The sequence below is a fragment of the Schistocerca americana genome, chromosome 6 (genome assembly GCF_021461395.2).
Source record: "Schistocerca americana isolate TAMUIC-IGC-003095 chromosome 6, iqSchAmer2.1, whole genome shotgun sequence".
Classification (NCBI taxonomy): Eukaryota; Metazoa; Arthropoda; class Insecta; order Orthoptera; family Acrididae; genus Schistocerca; species Schistocerca americana.
The window spans coordinates 536,674,041-536,682,145 of NC_060124.1; the positions used below are offsets into that span (position 1 = coordinate 536,674,041).

At 45.7% G+C, this 8,105-nt stretch overlaps 1 non-coding gene across 1 annotated transcript; it reads left to right on the top strand.

Moving 5' to 3' along the window:
• Nucleotides 1-2,730: 2,730 nt before the first annotated feature.
• On the top strand, nucleotides 2,731-2,814 carry Trnas-gga. The gene is given in 2 exon segments: nucleotides 2,731-2,770; nucleotides 2,780-2,814. It is a non-coding gene; the product is annotated as a tRNA-Ser (tRNA).
• The last annotated feature ends 5,291 nt before the right edge of the window (nucleotides 2,815-8,105 follow it).

An 8,105-nucleotide genomic window follows, 5' to 3' on the forward strand; every position in this document is an offset into this window, starting at 1 on the left:
CCATTAGCAATCTCTACGTAGTTTAGTTAGAGCTCAGCAGTCACTGCAGTTCAGTTGACAGACTGGTGACAGTAGCGGTCGCTAGAACCAGAAGGATTACTCGTGTTTGTCTACTCTGTAGGAGACTGATTATTTTTTATGTCCCCCTTTGCTTGCGCCCATCAATGGAATACATAAATACCAGAGAATTTTGTGGCGGAGCGAACTGATGTTTCGTACATGCGTGACACTTGGACGTCATCTTTTCTATTTGGGTGTCCATACCCTGCCACGTACAGTGTCGACGCGCTAACGGCTTCGAACGAACAATTCCCCAGTGTCCTTGGTAAAGTAACTGCTACACTTCTTTTTGCAAAGCTTTAGGGATCAACACACGTGACTGTCCAATGTCATTTAGTATAAGAATCACACGTTGGTGTATAGCGAGTCTACGCCGATGTGCAAAGTATCGGCACAATACAGAGTTCTTTATGCTATGCAATAAGGGAGGCCAAGATCGGCGAATGTATTTTATCAACATATTCAAATCTGAAATAGCTTCCGTGGCCTGTGCAATTTTCCTATAGTTCAGAGGAAAGGATTGAAGTAATTCAGAATCCTGAGCATCGATGTGACAACAAGATGCAGCAGAAGAGTCAAAGTCTGTATCAGGGTGAATTGGAAGACGTGAAAGTGCATCCATATTATCATATTGAGCCATCGGACGATACATAATGTCGTAATGGTATTGAGACAACAACAAAGCCCATCTTTGCAATTTTTTGGGTTTTCATACAAGAACCGACTTCATCGAATGAAATAGGGACTGCAATGGCTTGTGATCCGTTAGTATGTAGAATTTTCTGATATATAAATAGTGGTGAAATCGGATGAAACCATACACGATAGCCAGTGCCTCTTTCTCTATTTGTGAATAGTTACACTGAGCTTGGGACAACACTTTTGGTGCGATAGCAATAGGCCTGTCTTTATCACCAAATCTGTGCGAAAGCACTGCACCTATTCCGTAATAGGAAGCATTAACTTGCAACACAACTGGTTTGTCAGGATCAAAGTGAACACAGCATCGATCACTGATCAATGTATCTTTAAGTTTTAGAAAAGTTTCTTGACGCTCAAATGTCCAAACAAAGGGGACGTTCTTGAGGCGCAAGCGATGCAATAGAGCTGCGATTTGTGCAGCACTCAGTATGAACCGAATATAACAGTTCATTTTTCCTAAGACTGACTGCAATTCAGTGACATTGCGAGGAACTGGCAAATCTCGTATGGCTAACAAATGCGAATGAAAAGAATGCACACCTTGACTGTTGATGACATGACCAAGATACTGCAACTCAGGTTTAAAAAAGTCACACTTGTCAAGTCTACCCTTCAGCCCTGCATCAGGTAAGACACGAAACAAAGCACGAAAACTTTCAATATGTTCTTCAGGTGTACGACCTTGTACGTCAATATCGTCCAAATAGTTTCAACAGTTTGGTACTTGAGCAGTCAGCTGATCCAAATACCGTTGGAAAATGGCGGGTGTTGAAGCACTGCCAAAAGGTTAACGCCAATATTAGAACAATCTAGTGGTACCTGAAATAATGCGTCGCGCAAAACACTGTTTGAAAAGTAGTGACCAGCGCCAAATCTGTCCATGAGGTCCTCTGGACGTGGCAATGGATATCCGTCAATCACACTTTGTGGGTTGACTGTAGACTTAAAGTCAACACAGAGGCGAATGCGACCTGAAGGTTTGTGGATCAAAACAAGTGGACTCGCCCATTGACTAGATTGTATGTGCACACTCGAGCCATTCCTCTTCTTTTTCGTTACTCTGGCGAAAAGTCAGTATGGTACTTGGAGCTACAGTTGTTGCGCGTTGATTGGGTGGTTGCGTTGCATTTGCTGCTTCGTTGGCCAGTAACTGCTGTACCGTGTTTAGAAGGGTTGCAATCTGCTGCATCTGAAACTGAAATGTGTGTGAGCTGCGTTGCATCTATTGCTTGCAGCTGAGGTACCTGACCAGGGGATGGGAGAGGTGGGTTGCTGATTCAGGAATAGGCAAGTGCAATAAACAGACAATGCAAGGAATAAAAATAAGCACACAAGTAAAGAAAATTTCTGCAACAACCACCTCAGAACACTGAATAGAAAAAAACACTATAAGAGACACTGTTAAAACACGTAAATACACTCCTGCTAAGAAAAGAGAAGGTAGAATTATGGCGCCAGCGAAACACAAAAGCCGGCCGAAGTGGCCGTGCGGGTCTATGCGCTCTAGTCTGGAACCGAGCGACCGCTACGGTCGCAGGTTCAAATCCTGCCTCGGGCATGGGTGTGTGTGATGTCCTTAGGTTAGTTAGGTTTAATTAGGTCTAAGTTCTAGGCGAATGATGACCTCAGAAGTTAAGTCGCATAGTGCTCAGAGCCGTTGGGACAATTTTTCAAAACACAAAATCCCACGAGAAAACAAAACAGAGACAATCTGTGGCAGCTTGTGGCTGTGGGTTCGAAGTGTTAACAGGTTGTCGGTATGTCATTGCTCCTATACCGTCGGCACCATGTTATTCGTACATCTCGTCGCCATGTTATTGTGTTTAAGAATCCTGCATGCTCAGTTTACTAGACAAACAATCAAACAACTCCTATTAATGAAAACAAGACAAATACAGTACTTGACTCTGATCTGAGAATTCTTGTAGTCCTTTATACATGATCATCCACAAGTGCAATTACACGCCGGCCTGAGTGGCCGAGCGGTTCTAGGCGCTACAGTCTGGAACCGCACGACCGCTGCGGTCGCAGGTTCGAATCCTGCCTCGGGCATGGATGTGTGTGATGTCCTTAGGTTAGTTAGGATTAAGTAGTTCTATGTTCTAGGGGACTGATGACATCAGATGTTAAGTCCAATAGTGCTCAGAGCCATTTGGACCAAACTCCCCTAGCCGCCGTTACAAGAACCGCGTTATGCTTCACAGAGAGGTTAACTACTGACATTTCGAGGGAGTACTCTGGGAAGAGTCAGACATCATATTACTTCCTCCAGCATACATCTCACGTAATGACCATGACGAGAAAATTCGAGAAATGAGAGCCAATACAGAGGCTTACCGACAACTGTTCTTCAAACGCGCTATTCGCGAGTGGAACAAGGTACGAGTTAGTGGTAACAGAGGTACCCTGTGCCACACATCATTTGGTTGCTGGCAGAGTATAATGCCGGTGCAGATTAAGTGCAAAGCAGTCCTGTACTGTGAGGTGATCCAACAGCGGAAACAGATCAGAAATGCTGGTGAGGTGAAAAGCATCGCAAAAATCTGGGGGAGAACTGGTTGATATCGTGAGGTAATTCAATCACAGAGTGACCTGGAGCTTTGTGCAAGTGTCATATTTCGCTGTTTTTCCGAAACACAGGAAAGTGAATCTTGTAAAGGACTCAGGTGTATACTCCACCTTGACGTGTATTACAGGCCTACGATCTATTTAGTGGCAGGTCCAGTTTCGTCCCTCTTCCGAAAGATATTGTTGCTATAAAAAAGCATGTGTTAATGCCCAGAATCTAGATCACAGTGATGAATATTGCGTCTAGTGGCTACTTGTGGGTAGTGACAGTAATTTCCCTACAAGGGCAGTCCTTCCTAGTACTCACAAAATTCCAGTGCCTGCGGGCACTGTGTTTGCAGAAACATGCCATTCCCCATAAATCTCCAGGACGTACCAAAATTCGAGAGGTGGAACCCAGATGTTTCAGTTCATGTTCTCAACTTCGATGTTGATAATAGTAAGCCAGAAGAAGAAGATGACCATGAGCACAGTGTGCAGAACAAAGAAGTCAAGCATAAATTAGTTGGATCGCTCTAAATTTCACAAATTAGCCGGTGAGCGCCCCAAACTCCTAGATCTGTTGCTTTTCTCCAAGGATGAGAAGCAACACTACATATGGAATAGAAATATTTCCTGCCTATTTTCCTCTCTGTTGAGTAAAGACTGACAAAAACGACATTTCTGCCATAGATGTCTCAATTTTTTTAAAACGACTGAGTATCTTGAAGGGCACCTTACTGATTGCTCGAATCAGATACTGGTATGTGCAAAAACGCCTACGGACGATCTACATCTACATCTACATCCATACTCCGCAAGCCACCTGACGATGTGTGGCGGAGGGTACCTTGAGTACCTCTTGTGGGTTCTCCCTTCTATTCCAGTCTCGTATTGTTCGTGGAAAGAAGGATTGTCGGTATGCCTCTGTGTGGGCTCTAATCTCTCTGATTTTATCCTCATGGTCTCTTCGCGAGATATACGTAGGAGGGAGCAATATACTGCTTGACTCTTCGGTGAAGGTATGTTCTCAAAACTTCAACAAAAGCCCCTACCGAGCTACTGAGCGTCTCTCCTGCAGAGTCTTCCACTGGAGTTTATCTATCATCTCCGTAACGCTTTCGCGATTACTAAACGATCCTGTAACGAAGCGCCCTGCTCTCCGTTGGATCTTCTCTCTCTCTTCTATCAACCCTATCTGGTACGGATCCCACACTGCTGAGCAGTATTCAGGCAGTGGGCGAACAAGCGTACTGTAACCTACTTCCTTTGTTTTCGGATTGCATTTCCTTAGGATTCTTCCAGTGAATCTCAGTCTGGCATCTGCTTTACCGACGATCAACTTAATATGATCATTCGATGTTAAATCACTGAATGATAAGGAATCTTTCTTTCTATGTATTCGCAGCACATTACACTTGCCTACATTCAGCTTCAGCTGCCATTCCCTGCACCATGCGTCAATTCGCTGCAGATCGTCCTGCATCTAAGTACAATTTTCCATTGTTACAACCTCTCAATATACCACAGCATCATCCGTAAAAAGCATCCCCGAACTTCGGATGTCATCCACGAGGTCATTTATGTATATTGTGAATAGCAACGGTCCTACGACACTCCCCTGCGGCACACCTGAAATCACTCTTATTTCGGAAGACTCCTCTCCATTGAGAATGACATGCTGCGTTCTGTTATCTAGGAACTCTTCAATCCAATCACATATTTGGTCTGATAGTCCATATGCTCTTACTTTGTTCATCAAACGACTGTGGGGAACTGTATCGAACGCCTTGCGGAAGTCAAGAAACACGGCATCTACCTGTGAACCCGTGTCTATGGCCCTCTGAGTCTCGTGGACGAATAGCGCGAGCTGGGTTTCACACGATCGTCTTTTTCGAAACCCATGCTGATTCCTACAGAGTAGATTTCTAGTCTCCAGAAAAGTCATTATACTCGAACATAACACGTGTTCCAAAACTCTACAACTGATCGACGTTAGAGATATAGGTCTATAGTTCTGCACTTCTGTTCGACGACCCTTCTTGAAAACGGGGATGACCTGTGCCCTTTTCCAATCCTTTGGAATGCTACGCTCTTCTAGAGACCTACGGTACACCGCTGCAAGAAGGGGGGCAAGTGCCTTCGCGTACTCTGTGTAAAATCGAAGTGGTATCCCAACAGGTCCAGCGGCCTATCCTCTTTTGAGCGATTTTAATTGTTTCTCTATCCCTCTGTCGTCTATTTCGATATTTACCATTTTGCCATCGGTGCGACAATCTAGAGAAGGAACTGCAGTGCAGTGTTCCTCTGTGAAACAGCTTTGGAAAAAGACATTTAGTATTTCGGCCTTTAGTCTGTCATCCTCTGTTTCAGTACCATTTTGGGCACAGAGTGTCTGGACATTTTGTTTTGATCCACCTACCGCTTTGACATAAGACCAAAATTTCTTATGATTTTCTGCCAAGTCAGTACATAGAACTTTACTTTCGAATTCATTGAGCGCCTCTCGCATAGCCCTCCTCACACTACATTTCGCTTCGCGTAATTCTTGTTTGTCTGCAAGACAAAGACTCACCACCAGGAAAAACCTTCATTCGTAATGTATGCAGACTCTGAGAGTTTCTTAGCTTGTGCGGTGTGTCCTGAAGGCGATCCTAATGCCTGTCACATATAGAATGGCACATACTGTATGTGACAGTGTATAACGCTGTATACTCTTATGACAGCAGTCACAAGAAATTCGAATCAGTAGTCAGGGAGAATCGTGAGAGTGGTTGCTCTCTGAGCTCAAAAAAGTTACGTTGGAGGTTCATGGAGTTTCTTGTGAGAACACAGCCATGACCAATTTGCAGGAGAATGGTGCCTTATATGAACAGGCAGTTATTATGGGCTGCCATTGGATAGAAAGGCAGAAACTCCACATAGAGGCAGTTGTCATCTTACATGCAAGTTCCATGTCACAGTCCACAATGCATGCAGGTTGGCAAGAAGCATGGACAGAGGACCGGAAACAGAAATACAGCGAGCGAATGAGGGATGTTTGGGCAGCAAGGAAGGCAGCAAAAGGAATTTTTCATGTCCAACTGCGGTCTTTAAGGGCAAAACACCGATAATAATAATAATATATTAATGAGTCGCAGGCAAAGGGCGACATGCAAAACAATCAGTCTTCTACGGAATAGACAACCACTAGTAACGCTTCTGGTTCTAGTGACCGCTAGTGTCAACAGTCTGTCAACTGAACTGCAGTGACTGCTGATCTCTAACTAAACTACGTAGAGATTGCTAATGATAGAGGCTAAGATGCGTCGGCTAACGAAGTGGCTAACGTTGAAGCTGCTATGGAAGTTGGCCGCCATCAGTAGGGCGCGGCGCGTATGTCGTCTGCACATAGGGGACTCTGCTGTCGCGTTGTCGTCCTGGAGGGAGATCGGTCAGCGTGCGATTGATGAGCTATTCTCACAGCCGTCTCTTTTCTGCAGTTTCCGACTGCCGTGCCGGTACTGACTTTAAGCCGTAATATTCCTCTCCACCAAAGCAACCGAATGTCGTCGAATATGGAGTGCGACAATGGGGCGGGTAGGGAGGGTGGCGCAGGCATGTGCGTGGACGCTCTGATGGACCGGAAGCTGTGGTTGCAGCAGACATCAGACTTCCAATCGTACCGCGCCATCCGACCTTCGGGCTGGTGGAACCATTCCCTAGAAAACGTCCAGAAGGCTACGCGTCGACCTCCTGAGGCCCATGCCATGATGTGGGGTGGGCGTGTCCAGCTGCATCGTTAGGCCGAGAGGAGGCGGAGGAGGCGGAGGAGGCGAAGGTGGCCGCGCTGTCCTTGGGATCCGTGCATCTGTGCGAAGAGACACAGAAGGGTCACCGTGCACATGACAGTGGCGAAGTTGATTGTGATGTCGGCGCTACAGGCTATCTGGACCTGCAATGAATTACATGCAAGCGCGAAGACGACGGACGAATTCGCCTCGTTCACACCTCCTGCTGCCTCTAAAAACCCTGTAAAACAAAATATCATGAGGTGCAAAGCGATACTTGTGGCCTTCCTCCGGTGCCGGATGCTGAGGAGAGGGGCTGTGAAGCAGTTTCGCCACCGATGATCCATCTCGTGGGTGCGAACGATAGGAGGCGAGAAACAGTTCCAATGCTTGATCCCTGGTGTGTGCAGAGTGAAGCCTGGCCATCTGCTGATTGAAGGATCGGGCAAAACGTTCCGCTTCGCATCTGACTGTGGATGGAACGGTGCACTAGTTCACAGAATGTTTCAAATTCATTTGACATGAACTGAGCTCCGTTGTTTAACACTATGACTTCAGTCAAACCTTCGAGGCAAAAAAATAAAGGACAACGCCTGATCTGTGCTACGTGACATTGTCGAGTTCATTGGCATAGCAACACGAAACTTGCTGTAAGAGTCTACCGCAATCAACCAACAAATGTTCCAAAACCGATCAGCAAAGTCTATGTGCACCGTTGCCATGGTGATTGCGCCTTAGGCCAACCAGAGAATTTTTGTGGCGGAGGGGACTGATTTTTCGTACATGCGCGGCACTTGGACGTCATCTGTTCTATTTGGGTGTCCATACCCTGCAAAGTACAGTGTCGAGGCGCTAATAGTTTCGTACCAAAAATTCCCCAGTGTCCTTGATAAAGTAACTGCTACACTTCATTTTGCAAAGCTTTAGGGATCAACAACGTGAATATCCATTATCATTTAGTACAAGAATCACACGTTGGTGTATAGCGAGGCTATGCCGATGTGCAAAGAATCGGCACAATACAGT